Below are 18,725 nucleotides of genomic sequence, written 5' to 3' on the forward strand. Positions count from 1 at the left end.
GCCTCAGGCACACTCTAATTTCTTCCACAGGGCTCTCAGGGGACAGGCTGACCAGGAGCACAGAAGCTGTATAAGTTTCTAGGTTACTGCCTTCAAGTAAACCTGCAGCGGGTGTCTTCTTAAAGCTTAAGTAGCATCTCCCTAGTTATGGTGCTAACACTGTCTCCTTCCTCTTCCAGGGGGCCTGCGTCATCTGTTGTCCTGCTCACACTCCTCCTGCCTGTGTCCCTAACCAGTTATGCCTCGCAGTCAGAAGAGTAATCTCTGTGTACGTGAGAAACGCCAGCAGAAACAAGGTGAGACCAAGGTTCTCAGGGGTGCTCAGGCCATGGCAACAGCAAAAGAAGAGTTCCCCTCCTCTTCCACTCCTCCTTTTGGATGTACTACCCAGAGAAAGCCTGGTGCTAAGTCTTGTAGCACTCTGCAGGGGCCTCAGAGAGCCTTATTCACCCCCACTACTCCAGGGGCTTCACGCACAAGATCTTATGCAGGTACCAAGAACAAAGATGAAAAAAGGCGAAGTTCCTCCAGGACCAACCATCCAGTAAGCGATCCCACAGAGACCCTCTAACCAAGAAGGTGGGTACACTGGTGTAGCTCCTGTTGCAAATGTATAAAATGAAATAACTCATCATGAAGGAAGACATGCTGAGATTGTCAACGAAAAGTACAAGAACCATTTCCTTGAGATCCTCAGGAGAGCTTCTTTCAGCACGGAGGTGGTCTTTGGCATTGACTTAAAGGAAATCGACTCCGTCAAGCCGTCCTACGCCCTGGTCAGTAAAATGGACCTCCCTAACAACGGGAGGCTGAGTCGTGGCAGGGGGTTGCCAAAAACTGGTCTCCTGATGATTCTCCTGGGCGTGATCTTCATGAAGGGCAACTGCGCCAGTGAGGAGAAGATCTGGGAATTCCTGAATAAGATGAGAATTTTTGCAGGGAAGAGGCACTTCACGTTTGGGGAGCCTAGGAAACTCATCACCCAAGATTTTGTGAAGCTAAAGTACCTGCAGTACCGGCAGGTGCCCAACAGTGATCCTCTGAGCTATGAATTTCCCTGGGGTCCCAGAGCCCATGCTGAAACCAGCAAGATGAAAATCCTGGAGTTTTTGGCCAAGATCAATGATACTGTGCCCAGTGCTCTCCCATCCTTGTATGAAGAGGCCTTGAGAGATGAGGAAGAGAGAGCCAGAGCCACAGTTCCAGACCGGGCTGATCTACTGCTATGGCCAGTGTAGTGCGTGCTCCGGTGCCAGGTCCAGCAGCTCCTCCCAGGCCCAGTGAAGCGTGAGGCAGATTCTTCACTTTGTGGTTGAAGAGGGCAGTCATTGTTCCATGTAGTGCAGGGCTGGGTGGACAGAAGGGAACACAGTGTCTCATACCTTTCTGTTTCTGCTCTATGTAGGTCACTTAGGGATTTAACTGTATGTTCGTTCTTTATTTTTCAAACGTTAACCCTTTCAAGTGAAGGCTGTTTCTAGCATTATAATCTAAGTTCATTAATGACATGGATAATACATTTAGCAATGTTTCTCAGGTTTAAGGTAAGGAGCTTTACTATTTTTGGAAAAAAAAAGGGGGGGGAACATTCCATTTTAGTCATCCGAAGCAAGATAACATGACATTTGAACAGGCATTTCTTAGAAATGTAAAGATCACAGCAGAAAAAAAAATACAAGAAATAGAGAAAAAAGTACAGTAATCAATATTTAGCTTTTAAGTCGAAGGCAGTAAGTTTTTTTTGTTGTTGTTATTGTTAATCTCTACAAGGTCCTATAAGATTGCTATGAGTAGGAATCGACTCCAAAGCAATGGATTTGGTTTGGTTTTTGAATCTCTTTTAGTTTGCTATTAAGTAAAATAGAAAAAGTCGTAACTATATTTGCTTACCAAACCAAACCCATTGTCGTGGAGTCGATTCTGACTCATACCGCCTTTATAGGACAGAGTAGAGCTGCCGCATAGAGTTCCCATGGAGGGCCTGGCGGATTTGAACTACCGACGCTTTGGTTAGCAGCCGTAGGCCTTAACCACTATGCCATCAAGGTTTCCTATATTTGCTTAGCTCATTTAATAATGTAGCAGAGTTTAAATTAACAAATCAAGAGCCCTGGTCGCACAGTGGTTAAAAGATCAGCTGCTAACAATAGACTGGCAGTTCGAATCCACCAGCCACTCCTTGGGGCAGTTCTGCTCTGTCCTAGAGGGTTACTATGAGTCGAATCGACTCAACGGGAATGGGTTTTTCTGTTGGTTTGTTAGTTTATTCACTTGTTCACATATGCCTGCAAGATTAATTGAGCATCTGCTCTTTGGAAAACACAGTGCTAATAGTGGGAATGGTTAAAAAAAAAAAAAAAGGAGACCTAGCCTTTGCCAAAGAAGTTTAGGGTCTAGAAGCAGCCATCATGTAAGGAAGATGGTGATGTACGTTCTAAGACCTAAAAGACAAGTAAAAAGAGTGAGAAGGGGGGAGGTTTGGGATGAGAGCCATCTGGTGTAAATGCCCTGAAGCAGGGCAGTTTGCAGCTTTGGGACACTTTGATGCCTCAGTGGAGGTGGTGTTAAATTAGTTTGCATGTGATGGGGGAGTTGAGGGGATGGAGGGTGGAGTAAAATGAGGCTTTCCGCAGGGGTGCGCAGAGCCAGACAAACCCATGATATATATCTCAGTGCCCAGAGGCTGAGCCTGGAATGGAAACCAGCTCTTCACAGTTACCCTGGTATTATGGGTAAACCAGAGAGAAATCCCCACCAGGGGCAGGACTGAAAGGCGTCCTGTGCTCTTGTCCTGGTGCACTTGAACATGTACACTGACTGGGTGTGTTACGCACATTACTTCCAGGAAGGTTTTAAGAAGTAGGGTGATACTCCCTTGAGGTGAGATGTCAAGAAGCCACTGTTCTGGCACTTTGTCTTAGGCTGGGGGAGCCAGAGCCCACTCCATTCAACAGACATTTGAATGAGGTTATCCTGAGTATCACTGGGAAACTCCAAGTGAAAACTAGATTTTTGGTGGTGGTGATATCAGTGAAACCAGGTGACCTGGAAGGGTAGCTGGGAGAGTGAATGGTTGTCCTTGACAATGATTCCAGGAGCTTTGTGTTCCATCCAACTGGTGAAGTCTAGCCCACACCCACATTAAGTAACATATTCCCTACCAAAAAAAAAAACAAAAAACCCAGTGCTATCAAGTCGATTCTGACTCATAGCGACCCTATAGCACAGAGTAGAACTGCCCCATAGAGTTTCCAAGTAGCGCCTGGTGGATTCAAACTGCCGACCCTTTGGTTAGCAGCTGTAGCACTTACCACTACCCCACCAGGGTTTCCAACATATTCCCTAATGGACAATATTACCTAGTTTTCCTTCCTAAGCAGCATTTTGGCTGATTTGGTTGTCATTTTCCTAGGGCACTGCATATTCACTGACACATCCTGGATTTAAATAAGAAAAAAATCCCAGCGAGGTGGGTGGTATCATCTGGGGTCCAAGTAATCCTAGTATAATTACTGCCATTCTTTAAAGACCCAGGACACGCCAGGTCCCGTATCAGGTGCTTTCCATACATGACACGCATCCCTAGGGTTTTACAGGCTACAGCTTCTCAGCCTTAGTTGTCGATGGAGAACTTGCTCTTTTCTCATTTTCACACGCTGGTCAGTGACAGGGCTGTACTAGACCCCGGACGGAATCCCTCTGGAGCCCAGAATGTTCCACAGCAGCCTGAGGCAGAACTGTGTCTCTTAAATCATTTCACAGCTCACTATTCCAAAATGTATCTCAAGGCATAAAGAGAGAAATTTTGTGCCCAATGCACTGGATTGGAATACACAGCCACAGTAATAAGCATAAAAAAACAAATGATTAAAGAAAAGAAGATAATATATGGGGACATTACGATCACTTACATATGCAATGTCGTCTTGGACAGCCCCTTTCCTTTAGAAAGTAAACCTTTTGGGACAGAAGTCAAAACAGATGCCAGGTCTGGCTGATGAAGTCATGGACTAGATCACTGTGTATTTTCTCTGGCAGCCCACCACCTGTCCTGGGCCTCTTGTCTTGTGCTGCAGCGCCCCCATCTCATATCACTCTGGGACAGGGGCCCATTCACTGCAAGGTGTACAGTAGGGAAACTGCTCAAGAGTTTGCAGGGATGTGGTATTTCCCAGGAAGATGTTAATCTAAAAGACAAGAGTGAAGATGACGGCCATAAATGAGTCCTGGGTACCCCAACATGCCAGACAAGGCTATCACGCTGCGCATCCCCTCCCTACTCTTCAGAGCTCTCAGGGACTTGTGAGTCTTGACCTAAAAAGGATGACCTCAGATTAGAAGTGTGAGCAGTCCCAGCCTCTAATAGAAAGTGAGGAGAGTGAATGAGGAATGATAGAAGCACCTACCCAGTGAGGCCCATAAGATCCTGCCCTTGCTGCCAGCCCTCAGAGGCCCCAAACAGCCATGGCTAGATTCGAATTCAGAGGTCTTAGGAATATGAATACCTCGGTCAGATGCTGGCAGACTCAGGTCAGAAGACAGGGGATTTCCAGATTATGTCATCAGTCAGGGTGAGGATCCTGACGTGTATTGGGACCATCCACAGCATATCAGTGGAGCCCTACAGAATTCCTCCCTATTGTCAGCCCTGGGAAGTCTCAGGCGGACATGGCCCCCAGTTCCTCCTCAGAGGTAATGGAGAAGTGAGAGTTTGGACCTGAAGAGGGTGTTTTCGGTTCAGCAGAGAGAGGGATCTAAGGCCTCCCAGGAGTCAGATTTAGGACCTGAAGTGAGGACCCCAAGTGGGGACCACCCATCGTAGAGCCTGAACCTGCTACCACTGAATTCACTTTGGGAGACCATGGTGTGGCCAGGTGTGGCCAGATAGAGTGATCATCACTACCCCTAATGGGTGTCAGGGATATGCACGCCTTACTATGAGGAGATAGGACTCCGTTTAAGAGAGAGAAGGGCCCCATGCCCTGCCTGGTATCACAGTGAGGACTCTGAGTGGGAACTGAGGGATCCACCCACCCCTAAATGGAGGGAACAAGGCAGAGTCTAGCTGTGCCCCTACTTTCAGCCCTTGTAAGGTGCAGGGGCTGCTATTAGGGGATATTATTGGTTTGTAGTTGCAGCCACTGGTCTGGAGAGGGAAGGAGTCCCAGCCCCTACATGGAGCCAAGTGAGGACCCTGAAATGGGGACTGAGCCCTCCAAAGATTCCAGGATAGAAAGGTCCCCACTGCACTGTCAGGACTGGGGGCCTACACTCTGCCAGGGATGGTGGCTGGGCTGCCCCTTCCCTTCCTTCTAGTGTGTCCCAGGGGGCTTTGATGTGTCAAGATCAGAGTAACAAAGGAAAGGGGCCGAAGCCCTGGCAACTGTCGATATGCTGTCCATGAATGTGGACTGGGAGGACCCCTTGACCCTAGTACAGAGGAGCCCACTGCCAACCCTTGTTGTCACTGCAGCAAGCCCCAGGCAGGGATGCCAGGCTGCTGCTTAAGCCTCACCCCAGCTGCCCCCACAAGGTTCTGGGACAGGCTGACCAGGAGATCAGGAGCCTGGTAGGTTCCTAGAGCAGTACCCTCCAGGAAAAACTGCAAAGGCAGTCGTTGTTAAAGCCAAAGACGCATCTCTCTGCTGAAGGGGCGCACACCCTCTCAGCCTCCCTCCTCCAGTGGGCACACATCACCTACCCTCCTTCCACACTCCTGCCTGCTGTCCTTGATCAGAGTCATCAAGCCACGTGGTGAGAAGAGTAAGCTCCGTGCCCGTGACAAACGTTGCCAGGCCCAAGGTGATGCGCACAGTTTCAAGCGTGCTCAGGCCACTGCAGCAGAGGAGGAAGGGTCCCCGTCGACTTCCTCTTCTCCTTTTGGGGGATCTCCCCACAGCTCTCCTGCTGCTCACATTCCCCAGGGGCCTCAGAGAGCCCCATCTACCAACCCTGCTGCTGCAGGTGCTTTGTGTACAAGAGCTAATGGGAGAGGGTCTTTCCTAAGAATGGACTCCTGATGCCTCTCCTGTGTGTGATCTACATGAATGGCAACCAGGCCACTGAGTCAGAGATCTGGAAAATCCTGAATGTGCTGGGGATCTAAGATGGGAAGGAGCACTTCATCTATGGGGAGCCCAGGAAGCTCCTCACCAAAGACTTGGTGCAGGAAAAGTACCTGGAGTACCGGCAGGTGCCCAACAGTGATCCTCCAGGGTATGAATTCCTTTGGGGCCCAAGAGCCCAGGCCGAAGCCAGCAAGACAGTAGTCCTAGAGTTTTTGGCTAAGAGTGAGGATACATGTTCCAGTGCCTTCCAAGCCCTGTATGAGGAAACTTGGGGAGATGAGGAAGAGAAAGCCACAGGCAGAAAATGGGCCAGGGCTGGTCCTAATGCCAGGGCCAGGGCTAGTGTCAGGGCGAGTTCAGCAGGTTGTCCCATCCCTAGTGAAGTCTGATGCAGATTCTTCACTTTGTTGTTGCAAATGGCTGTTAACCTTCTAAGTAGTGGGGCAACATGGAGCTGGAGGGAGCACATGTATGTCTTCTTGTATTCCTATTATACTTGAGTAACTTGTAGAGTTCCCTTGCTTTTTGTATTTCTCAAATGTTGTTCCTTTTAATTGAAGGTTTATTATGATCCAGAATCTAAATTCAACCTCATGCATTCATTGCTGTTTTATTGCTTGATTTAGGAGTAAGAGTTTTGTGTGGTTTAAAACAAATTGAAAATCTTTGAATCCATTTTGATGAATCCAGAACTAGTTAACGTGGTGTCAGATTAGAGATGTTCTTTCAAATATTAAAGACATCCGCAAGAATTAGTTGGGATCACAAGATAGAGGTGGATAAACATAAATGTTGGTCAGTTCTTGGTTTCCTTTATTTCATTCGGTAAAAGTAAAACATACATATGCCGGGATTTGTTCAGCTCATTCAACGCTGTTGTAGAAAATAAATCCTGATGATTTGACCTCTTGTTCCCTGGCTCTTATTTTCCCCCAACAGTAATTGAGCGTCTGCCCTTTGGAAGGCTTCATGCTAGTACTGGGGTCCTTGAGGCAAAGGTGTCGAAGCCCTGTGTATAGATTTTAGAGTCTCACAACAGCTATGATATAAGGAGGAGGTTGAGATGCGCTCCAAGACCTTAGGACTAGTAGAAAAGGAGTGAGCACTTCAGGGTTCCCTCTACTGTAAATGCCCTGAGGGAGGGCAGTTTGGGGCCTTGGGAAACTTTGATCTCTCAGTAGGGGTGGGAGAAATTTTAAGTTAGGAAGCACAGGGTAGGGAAGAGTAGGGGGTGAGAAGAACAGGTAGGGGTGAGGTTGGGGGTAGGGAGTCCAGATAAGTCTTTGGGAGGGGTGAGCAGGGTAAAACCCTCCCATGCTGTGTCTGAGCCTGGAAAGGCTGACCCTGGAATGGAAACCAGGTTTTCACAGTGACTCTGGGATTGGGGGTAAAGCAGAGAGAAATCCCCACTTGGGGCAGGACTGGTAGATGTCCTGTGCTCTTGTCCCAGTGCACTTGAACACACACACTGACTAGGTGTGTTATGCACAGCGTGTCCATGAAGTTCCTGAGAAATAGTGCGCTCCTCCCTTGGTGTCAGGAAGCCACTGAGAGTAGTCTTTTGCATTGGGCTGGGGGAGCCAGAGGCCATGCCATTGAAAGGACTGTAGAATGAGGTTGTCTTGAGTGTCATTTGGCAAGTGAAGACTAGACTTTTGGCCGTGGGGATGTGAATGAACATTGGGGTGACATACATGGAAGGGCAGCTAGAAGGAGAAATTGTTGGTCCTGGACAGCACTTCTAGGAGCTAAGTGTTGCATTAAACTGGGACAGTCTACCCACACCCACATGAAAGAATATACTCACTAATATGGATTGAATTTACGAACCCTGCCCCCGAAAAACAGGTGTTGTAAATTCTAACCCTATACTTACGGTTATAATGCCATTGGGGAATGTGTGCTGTTATGTTAAAGAGACTGGATTGTAAGGTGTGTCTTGAGTCTACCCACCAGCAACTCCAAGGGAGAAAGGTGTGGCAGTCAGCTCCTGTAAAGATTCCCAGCCTCGGAAATCCTATGGGGCGGTTCTACTCTGTCCTGTTGCATCCCTGTTAGTCAGAATCTTCTGGACAGCAGTGGTTTTCTTTCTTTTTTTCCCGGGGGTGTCTTAAGTCTAATTGCTTTTGAGATATAAAGGAGGTGATTCAGCAAGCAAGTAATCAGAAGTGGGAATGAGAGTTGCCACGCCACACGAGATCTCCAAGGAAAGAATAGAAGCTGAAGAAAGACAAGGATCTTCCCGTACAGTAATCAAAGAGTTAAAGCTTTCCCCTAGAGCCAGAACCTGAATTCAGATTTCTAGGCTCCTAAAGTGTGAGAATACAAATCTCTATTTGTTAAAGCCATCCACTTGTGGTATTTCTGTTATAACAGCACTAGATAACTATGAGACTCTCTAATCAGTGATAAAATGCTTTGACCTTGACTACTAACATATATGTTGGCTGCGTAAATTCATCCAGTGGTACCCCAGAAGAAAGAGCTGGCAATCTGTTTCTTTAAAGTTTATAGCCAAGGAAACCCTATAGGGCAGTTCTACACGCTGTTGCATTTAGCTGGAATTGATTCAACGGCAAGGAGTTAATGTAAAAAATTACTTCGTTTTTCTTCCTAATCAGCATTTTTTCTGATTTTGTTTCTTTGTCCTAGAGTGCTGCACATTCTTACAGATCGTGGAGTAAACAAAACCAAACATTCTCAAGAGGAGGGTGGTATTGTGTAGTGTGAAAATAATCATAGTAACAAGTGCCATTCTTTAAAGAGCAGATATGCGCAGTCACGTTGCCAGGTGCTTTTCATGCCTTGGAAACCCTGGTGGTGTAGTCCTTAATGGCTATGGCTGCTAACCAAAGGGTCGGCAGTTTCAATCTGCCAGGCGGTCCTTGAAAATCATGTGGAGCAGTTCTACTCTGTCCTATAGGGTCGCTATGAGTCGGAATCGACTCGATGGCGCTGGGTTTGGTTTTTTGTTTGGTTTCATGCCTTGCACACAATGCACCTGCCCTAGAAGTTAGGCCTTATCAATCCCACTTCACAGAAGAAGAACCTGAAGCTCAGAGAGTTTGTAATGTGTTTGCAAGTCTAGTACATGACCAAGCTAGATTAGACCCCTGGTCTGAATCCGTCTGGAGCCTAGCTTGTTCCACTCCTCTCAGCGAGAGGCTTACCCTGTGTCTCTTAATTCACTGCTCTTCTGTCCATTAGTAAATGTTTCCTAGATAGGAAAATGAATAACGCTGTGCCCAGAGCATTAAGTTGGAATGTATAGCCAGAGCTATGTGAATACTAAAATAAGTGAGAGGTATGAATACGGAAAAGAAACGAAAATATTCAGTGACAATGTAATCATCGACAAATGCAAAGCCAGATAACCTGAAAAGATCTGGGGCTCATAAAATCATCCCGGATAGCCTCTGCCTGTAGAAAGGAGATCTATTAGAACCAAGGTTACGTGCAACTCCAGGTGTGGCTGAAGGATTAGATCAGCTTGTTTTTCTGACAGCCCACCACCTGTGTTGGGCTTCCTATCTTTGGCTGCAGCTTCCCCACCTCATGCCACTTCTCACTCTGTGACAGGGAACCAATCTCTGCAAGATTTGCAGTAGCAAAAGTGCTCAAGTTTGCAAGGATGTTGCATTTCTCAGGAAGCCTTTAATCAAAGAGGAGCCTAGAAGAGGACCCCAGTGAATTAAAAGAGAAGAAAAATACCAGAATTTATGGATTACACAAAGTAACTGCAGGGCTTGCTCTCAGACCTAGAGAGCCCCAAGTAGTGCCCTCACTTATTCTTCAGATTTCTCAGGGACCTGAGACGTTGGCCAAAGGACACTCTCCAAGCCAGTAAAGGGAGGACACTCAGCCTCTGATAGATACCTAAGAGATGACCCTGAATGAAGATGATGGCTGGCCCCCTCAAGAAGAGTGTGGTCCCCAAGTGTCCTGGCCTTGCAATTTCCTCTGAGAGATCTCAGACAGTCCTGGCTGGATATGACTTATCCTGACATCCAAATCAGAGGTCCCAGGTCAGTGAAGACCTTGATATGAGGGGACCAGCCTTTGATTGAGCAGGGCGTGCATTTCCAGGACTGCTCATTTTCAAGATGAAGACTGTGAATGAGGAAAGGGGAACCACCCACCCCAGACAGAGGAGGCCACACAAAATCCTTCCTGCTATTGGCCCTGGGATTCCAAGGGCAGAGTTGTCAGGATTAGGAGTCCCCTCATTTCTGCCTGGAGGGTGTGAGGTCTGGCGGGCATACCCCAGTTCTACAGATGGAGGAGGCTCAGACCCTCAACGGAGGCAAGGTGAGGACCCTGAGTGTTGTGAGTGGGAACCCCATCAACAGAAGGAGCAGAAGAGAGCATTGTCTGTGTTCTTATTCCTGGGAAGCCTCTGCAGAGCTCTTTGACAAGAGGCGCCCACCGTTTCTTCCTGAGTGGTCTCAGGGAGGGAGGGTACAGTCTAAAGTGGCAGCCCCAGCTCTTCAGAGGGAGGAGTCTTGTCCCTACCTGGAGTTAGGTGTGGGCCCTGAGTGTTTATGGGGCGACCTGCCGCCTAAAAAGGATCTGCCAGCGCAGTTAAACAGCCTGCAATCCTGTGAGGCCCCAGTAAAGCGTATCGTGCGGCACACCCTGATCTGTCCCTCTAGGGTCTAGCGTGGTGAGAATCTTCTTCTGAGCCTGTGAGTCAGGTCTCCATACGCGGGACTCCCAGGCTCTGATAGGTATCAAGGTGAGGACCCTGCATGAGCACTAAGGGACCACTCAATACAGGACAATGGGGTCTCAAGTTTCCTGCCCTTGCTGTTGGCCCTCAGAGGCCCCCTGCTCCTGTATTAGGGCCTTGATCCTTGGAGCCCCTCGGTACAGCCTTGTATGGATGTGACATGTCCTGGCTTCCATCTAGGAAATGGTAGGAAGGTGCAGCTTTTGGTTTGGGGGACTGTGAGCTGTCCTCAGCAGAGGAGGGTGGAATCTCAGGACTGATCCGGAGTCAAGGTGAGGATCCTGAATGTGGACAGTGCTCATGAATTAATCCCAGAAAAGCCGGGTCCTAGGAGCACCAACCCGTACTTTTAGCCCTCGGAGACCCCCTAAAGGCCCTGGCCCTCGGAGGCCCCCCTATAGTCTTGGCCGGAAGTGACAGACGGGCATGCGCCGACTTCCATCTAGGAAGTGCAGGGAAGGCGAGGCCTCAGGTCTCACTAGCTTGAGACTTTCATTATCGAGAGGGTGGAATCTCGGGACTGGTCAGCAGTCCAGGTGAGGACCCTGAATGTGGACTAAGGGGACACCTAACCCAGAACAGAGATCCCACCAAGTCCCGCCCCTACCGCCAGCTTCAAGGCCCCTGGCTGACTTCTGCCTTAAAAGTCTCAGGATTGGGGGGCCTTGGTCCAAGAAAGCACCTCAGTTCCGAAGAGGGAAGAGACCTAGACTGTAATTGCAGGTGAGGTGAGGACCCTTAGTGCTAATGAGGAGGCTTCCCTTCAAAACAGGGGCGGCCCACAGCTCAACCTTGATGTCAGCTGTGGGAGCCCCCGGGCAGTGGTAGCCAGATGTGTAGCACCCCGACTTCCCTCTGTGGAGGTGAGGGCCTTAGTCTGAGCCATCAATCCTACCCCTGCTTTCGGGTGGACTCAAGTTAGTAGAGGGAGGATCCCTACCCAGGAAGAAGTTCAGAAGCTTGAGTGAGAAATGAAGGGGTCACCAATTGAGAACTCGGGGGTCGAATGACCCCGTGCCCTGGCCAGCCCAAGGATTCCCAAAACAGCCTGCAAATGATATGGGTCACTCTGACTTCTAACTCTGAGGTCTCAGGAAGGTGTGTCCTTTGGTCTGAGAGGTGTGGCCTCAGGTCAGCAGAGCGTGGGGTCACAAGAATGGTGCAGAGTTAAGGGGAAGACAAGATTGAGATGCTAGGGACCAATCGACCCAAAACGGGGAGGGCTACACTGAATCCTGCTAATGCCATGTGCCTTGGGAGCCCAGGACAAATCCGACAAGCTCAGGTGACCCTTGACTCCCGCCTGGAGGGTCTCAGGGAAATGAGGGGCAATGTTCAAGCCCTAATTCAGCAGAGAGAGGAATCCCAAAACCTGGTGGAGGTCAAGGTAAAAATCCTTCAAGAGGAAAGATGGAGTTAACCCCCCACCAAACAAGAAGAGAGGAGGCTGTACAAAGTCCCCCCTCTACTATTGGACCTGGGAAGCCATGGTCAGAGATATCACACTGAGGTTCCCCCTTGTTTTCTCCTGCTGGCGGTCATCTCAGTGCCATGAAATCCGTGGACTAATGGGGAGGCCTATTCAGCAGAGGCAGGAGACTAGGTCCCTAAGAGGAATCAAGGTGTGGACACCGAGTTATGACGAGGTGACTCCTCCCAGAAATAAGGGGAACCATAAAGCCCCACTCCTGCAGTCAAACCTGGGGACCTGACATGCTGACTTAGTGAGTTGCAGTTATTTCTTCCAAGGCATCTCAGGGAGGTGAGGGATCTGGTCAAAGTGGGTACCCAAGGTGAGGACCCCAGTGAAGGGCTGAGGACTCTAAGGAACCCCAGACAGAATGGGCCCCACTGTGCTCTCATCACTGAGACACCCTGCCAGCAGTGGTGGCTGAACTACTTCTACAGTTCTTCCTTGTGGGTTCCAGAGGGATTTGAGGTGTCAAGTTCAGAGTAGCAGAGGGGAGTGGCCTTGGCCCTGCCAGCAGTTGATATGATGGCCCTGAAGGTGAACTGAGAAGACCCCCAACTGACCCAGTAGAGAGAGTCCCTAGTGTCAGCCCTGCTGTCACCCCAGTAAGCCCCATGCACGGCCAGCAATCTACAACCTAACCCTTCTTCTGATTTCCTCTACAGGGTCCTGACTAGGACAGTAGGAGCCTTGTGGGGTCCTAGAGCAGTGTCCTCCAAGAATCTTGTAAAGGCGGTCTTTGTTAAAGCCAAGGAGGCATCTCTCTGCTGCAGGGGCACACACCCTCTCCACCACTTCTGAAAAATCAGCCATTGGAAACCCTGTGGAGCACAGTTGTTCTCTGGCACACATGGGGCCTCCAGGAGTTGGAATCAACTCAACAGTAACTGGTAAGGTTGAGAACTGCCTTAGTTTCTCTTAGCAGCCACATCTCCCCTTTACACCTATCACTTCATCTCTCCTTTTAGTTTCAGAGGAAGAGATGTCCAGGAACCCTTTTGGCTTCTGAAATTTCTTGGTCCTATGAACTCATCTTTCCTTTCAGAAGTTTATGTTGCTTTCTTCATCAGCAACTTTCCCTTTGCAGTAAATATGCTGAAATATCATGAGATCTATTTGGTGCATTTTTTTCACCGGGCATATAGTCACACTGATTATCCTCCCTGTTGTCCAAGCCATGGGAAGTCCCTTGCAATAGTGACCCTGGGCTTGGCCATACTGCTTGCTTTCTTCGATGGGGTAATAACAAACATGACACAGGTAGAGACTTGAAAAGAGATACCTTGTGACCACCACCATGTGAACAAATGCAGGCTACCTGCTAGATGGTGAGAGCTAAATGGCCTAGATACCTCCTTTGCCCTTTGCCAACAGAAAGACAGGCAGCCAGGCAAGAGCCATGTGAGTGAGGCCCTGGACCATCTGCTGACCACAAACTCAGGAGTGAATGCAGACAACATTACATGGTGCAGAGGTGTGCCATCCCAACTGAAACCACAGACTCATGAACAAATTAATGGCTGTTGTTTTGAGCCACTAAATTTTGGCATGGTTTCTTATATGACATAAATCTGTATGCGACTATATAACCTTTCCATCTACAGCTTTATTTTCTTCCATTCATTGCGAAATCATATGTTTCCTATCAAACACTCACTTATCGAACACATAATTATACAAGCATGGTATGTGATAGGCACTGTGCTAACCAATAATGCATAGAATAGGAAGCAATAACAGACAGGAAACTATCTTTATGGAACAAAGAAAATGATGAGAGCTGAAATTTCCCGACTGTTTTCTATGTACCATCGACCATGTTAATCTTTTAGCATACATTAGTTCCTACACGAATTTTATTGTTGACCTCATTTTCCAGATGCAGAAATGGAGGTTGAGAGAATAAGATATTTGCTTTAAGCCACAGTGAAGGAATTCTGATCTTTCTCCAGCACTTGTGCTCTGAACCATTATACTTTAAAAACAGATATATAGAAACCTAGGAATTGAGTCTTTAGAATTGAGTCTTAGCTAATTAGACAATAACTTCTGAGTCAATGAAGAGAATGCAGCTCTCCTTTCGTTATCTTTAAGGCCCTGTCTAGCTACCCTTTTACTATGATCGAAATTCAGAAGTTTTTAACCTGAGTCTAGTTCTTTACCTCTAACACTTTGCTTACTATCTCGTTCATTAGTACCTGTCCTCCTCTATGTGGAAACTAATTTTTTATTTTATTGTAATTTAGATGAAAGTTTACAGAGCAAACAAGTTTCTTATTAAACAATTAATACACATATTGTTTTCTGACATTGGTTGCCAACCCCACGGTATATTAACACTTTCCCCTTCTTGACCTTGGTTTCCCTATTACCAGCTTTCCTGTCCTCTCCTGCCTTCTCTTCCTCGCCGCTGGGCTGGTGTGTCCATATAAACTCGTTTTGTTTTATGCGCCTGCCCAATCCTTGGCTGAACCTCAGGTGTGACTTTAGCACTGAGCTATAAGGGTGTCCAGGGGCCATACACTCGGGGTTTCTCCAGTCTCCTTCAGACACTAAGTCTGGTCTTTTTATTATTATTATTCTGAGTTACAATTTAATTCTACATTTTTCTCCATTTCTTTCCAGGACCCTCTATTGTGATCCCTGTCAGAGCAGTCAGTGGTGGTAGCCAGGCTCCATCTAGTAGTGCTGGACTCAGTCTGATAGAGGCTGTGGTGCTTGTGGTCGATTAGTACTTTGGACTAATCTTCCCCTTGTGTCTTTCATTTTCTTCATTTTCCCTTGCTCCAGATGGGTTGGGAGAGGTGGAGTATCTTAGATGGCCACTCACAATTTTTAAGACCCCAGATGCTACTCATTATAGTAGAATGTAGAACATTTTCTTTATAAAGTATATTCTGCCAATTGAGCTAGATGTTCCCCAACACCGTGGCCCCATAGCCCTCAGCCCAGTAATTTGGTCCCTCATGGACTTTGGATGTGTCTATGGAGCTTTCATGACCTTTTAACCGAATGAAGGTCCTTGTCCACTCCTATTAGCCGATCGAAATAAGATGGACGCCACATGACCACTTGCAAGGGAAACAGAAAGTGGAAATTTATTGTCTGCATAGACAAGGAACAATGCGGGGTCAAGCGACCATAAGGCCAGGTGCTTACTGTCTGAGGGGGTTTGGGAGCTTTTTATTTCCAATGGCGTCTCTGCATTGGATTTGGTGCTCTGAGCTCTCTGCCCTTAGCCCTCCCATGTCCACATTTGGAGGCCCGGATGTTGAATCATGTCAGTGATGTTCAGGTCCAAGGACAGACTGAGGACACAGCTCCTCAGGTCCTGCGCATATGCCAAAATCTTGGTTCGCGCGTGCACAGGATTCTGACACCAAATTCAAACTGTTGTTAGGGCCGCAGTGTGGTCCGGCAAACTGCAGTTAGGTGCTGAGGCTTGGTGGGCTGCGACAGGGCTGGGGAACCTTGGCAGAGTCGGGGGATGTCTCAGCAGAGGCTTCAATCCCCCCTTTAACAGGTTCCTTTTAATCTTATAAGGGGTTTAGGGCTGAAGGTCTCATCTTCTGTAGCTTCTTCCTGCTGCCTAGGGACGCTGGCGTAGAACTGGACTCTAGGTGGAACCTGCTCGGGGGAGATGGGGTGATACCCCCGTCGTAGCATCATTTGCAGTTGGAACTTTTGAAGCCTAGAAGACACAAGCTTTACTAAAAGGTTAAACAAACAAGGCCTGAATACAAGCAGCAATACGACCACGGCCGAGGATCTTAGAAGGGGAAGACGCCATGTTAAGTTTGGGATTGCTGCCTTTACTATATCTCAGATAGTTTGTGAAGTTGGGCCCTGGTTAAACTTGTGTAGCCATTTATTTTGGAGGGACTCGAGTCCTCAGCAGGGGGTCAGGAGCCCTGTTACTGCACCTGCCTCAGTTACGATTAAACCCAGCGCCCTCTTTAGTCTACAACCTGAGGCTCGCCTGGAGGCCCAGTACATGCAGACACTGGTGCCTGAGAGAAACAAAAGTCCTAGGGAACACTGACTGGTGGTTGTGACAGGGCCGGTGTAAGAAGCTGTCCATCCACAGCCAGGACAACAACAAGCCAGGCTGCGGTCACCCAGGCACCAGCCAGACCCACACACTCAGACACATTCACCGGGGGCACACAAAGATTCAGCGATGGCACAGCCACCGAGGGTGGCAGTAGCTCATTCGAGCCAACTGCAGCTCCACAAGCTCTGAGCCAGGGGACCACAAAGCCCAGGTGGCACACTCGGCACTCCAGGCTCTGGTATTTTTTTCTTGTGGCATTGTAAATGAGTGTGTCCGGGGTGTAGGCCCCATGTGGTTGGGCAAGCAATAGTCAAGGAGAAAATAAAACGTTCTTGGGAAATTCCTGATTCTCTTCTCTCATTAGGTATCTCCGTGTAACACACTTGGTTGGTCAGATTAGTGTGGAGATAAGTTGTCTCATTCCAGTTGCCTGGGGTTTTAGCAGTGGAGTCAGTGAGACCCTGCACAGTCTGTTGGACAAAGTCCCTATTGTAATTAATGAACGATGGGCCTCGGGGAGACCCATCGCATGGGGAATCTAGTGGTGTTTTTAGTAAGTGCGGGCACCTGGACAGGGATTGCCTCTACATTGTCTTTAGTTCTGGTAGCGGGGGGAGGGGGAGGGTGAAGCAGACCCAGGGATCTTTTAGGTGGAGAGCATTTGAAGTGTTTATGAGATAATTATCCTGCCCGTCTGGGGACCCCGTTTTTCTTCTAAGGAGACAAAGAAATAAACAAGCAGGATATAAGGCCGCATACTGGTGGCAAACTTAAGTGGAGTCATGAATAATAACGTGCACAGTTGCCAGCGGATGACAGTCAACTAGCACAATTGTCTATCTCTTTACATCCTCTGAAGCCTGAGTTTTTCAGTTATTACTGTCTTGTCAATTCTTACTGTTCTGCAGGGCTTGTTGGTCAGTATCGTGAGAAGCAGCCAGCTCGATGCGAAAGTTGTGGGTCTACTCTCCCTGTTTCACGATCTTGATTGTAGTGCCAGGGGTTTGTCCTCCTGCCGGGTCTGTAGTGCTCCAGGTCTTGACACGGAGAAAGAGACTTCAGGTTGTGGAAGAGTCTGTCAGGTCATGTACCTGTAAAGAGAGTTAAGCACTCCTGCTACAGAACAGAAATATTGTTTAATAGTGAGCTAGCTTTGTATATGTCTCTAGCCTCCAAGGTATCCTCAGGACTCAGAGTAATGAAGCCCTCCCACAAGTTACTGAGGAGGGAATGCCCATACATAAGCTTCAAAAGGCTTATCTTAACTTTGGTTTGAGGTGCAACCCTCGTCCTGAACGGAGCCATGTGAAGGGTCTTAGCCTGTGCTAATTAGGTCTTCTTGCAAGGTTTGGCCTGGTGGGCTTCAATAGTCCAGTTTAATTTACTCTTGCAATCTTTTCCCGGAACATATTCCTGGTGCTTAGTCTTAATGCTTCCAAGAAGATCTTCTCTCTCTCTTTTTTTTCTGTAAGTAGTGGTCTTTAATGTTGAGAGGGACCGTATAGAGTGACAAATAGTGCAGAGCCAGCTGCTCAGAAAACTCTATAACCTGATCCAGTAGCATAATAAATCAATATATTTACTTTCAGGACAGTCCAGTCTGGGGCCATCCCTCCCTTTCTTCTCTACCTTTCTACTTCCTTCTCACCTTTTTGTTTTCTCTTCGTTTTTGCTCTCTACCTTTTTACTCCTCCAAGCCTCATCAGTTGTTTCTTCCCTGTCTGGGCCCTGTTTTTGCAAGTATAAAGGTCTTCTGTAGCTTATGGCAAGCTAGAATCAGGCACTACTACTGGGGTCACTGTTCTCGCTGCTTGCTTGGCCTATAAGTCGGCCCTTTGGTGGCCTTGGGCCACTAATGTATCTTCCTGTTGATCTCCTTTGCACTGTAGCACAGCCAGAGTGGCGGGGAGTGACACTACCTCAGGAAGTTGTAAAATCTGTTGGCCATGTTTGATTTCTTACTGACCAAATTTAAACACTCTCTTTGCTTCCACAAAATCTCATATACATGTAAAACTGACAACACGTTCTCTGAATCTATATAAATGGTCGCTGTCTTTGACTTGGCCAGCCGTGAGGCCTGGATCACTGCAACCAGCTCAGCTTTTTGGGCTGAGGTTCCATTTGGGAGAGGGTTCGCGTCGAAGACTTCAGTGTGGCTGACAACTGCGTGGCCCACTCTCCTTTGGCCACCCTCAATGAAGCTACACTCTCCTATGAAGATCTCTAAACTGGCATCTCTTAGAGGTTGATTTTGTGGGTCACGGTGGACACAGTCTCTCAGGAACAGAGTGGGAAGAGGGGTGGCTGAATCTGGAGCCGCAACACATTGGACTGATGCACGGGGATTACTGACTAGAGAGGCCTGGTATTGAGTTAGTCGGTACTCACTCTCTCTCAGGA

At 48.0% G+C, this 18,725-nt stretch overlaps 1 pseudogene; it reads left to right on the forward strand.

Annotated features, from left to right (window-relative positions):
• The first annotated feature begins 238 nt into the window (after window positions 1-238).
• On the forward strand, window positions 239-1,238 carry LOC100659946 (melanoma-associated antigen B3-like; annotated as a pseudogene).
• Window positions 1,239-18,725: the final 17,487 nt, after the last annotated feature.

This window comes from Loxodonta africana, chromosome X (assembly GCF_030014295.1).
Source record: "Loxodonta africana isolate mLoxAfr1 chromosome X, mLoxAfr1.hap2, whole genome shotgun sequence".
In the NCBI taxonomy this organism is placed as follows: domain Eukaryota; kingdom Metazoa; phylum Chordata; class Mammalia; order Proboscidea; family Elephantidae; genus Loxodonta; species Loxodonta africana.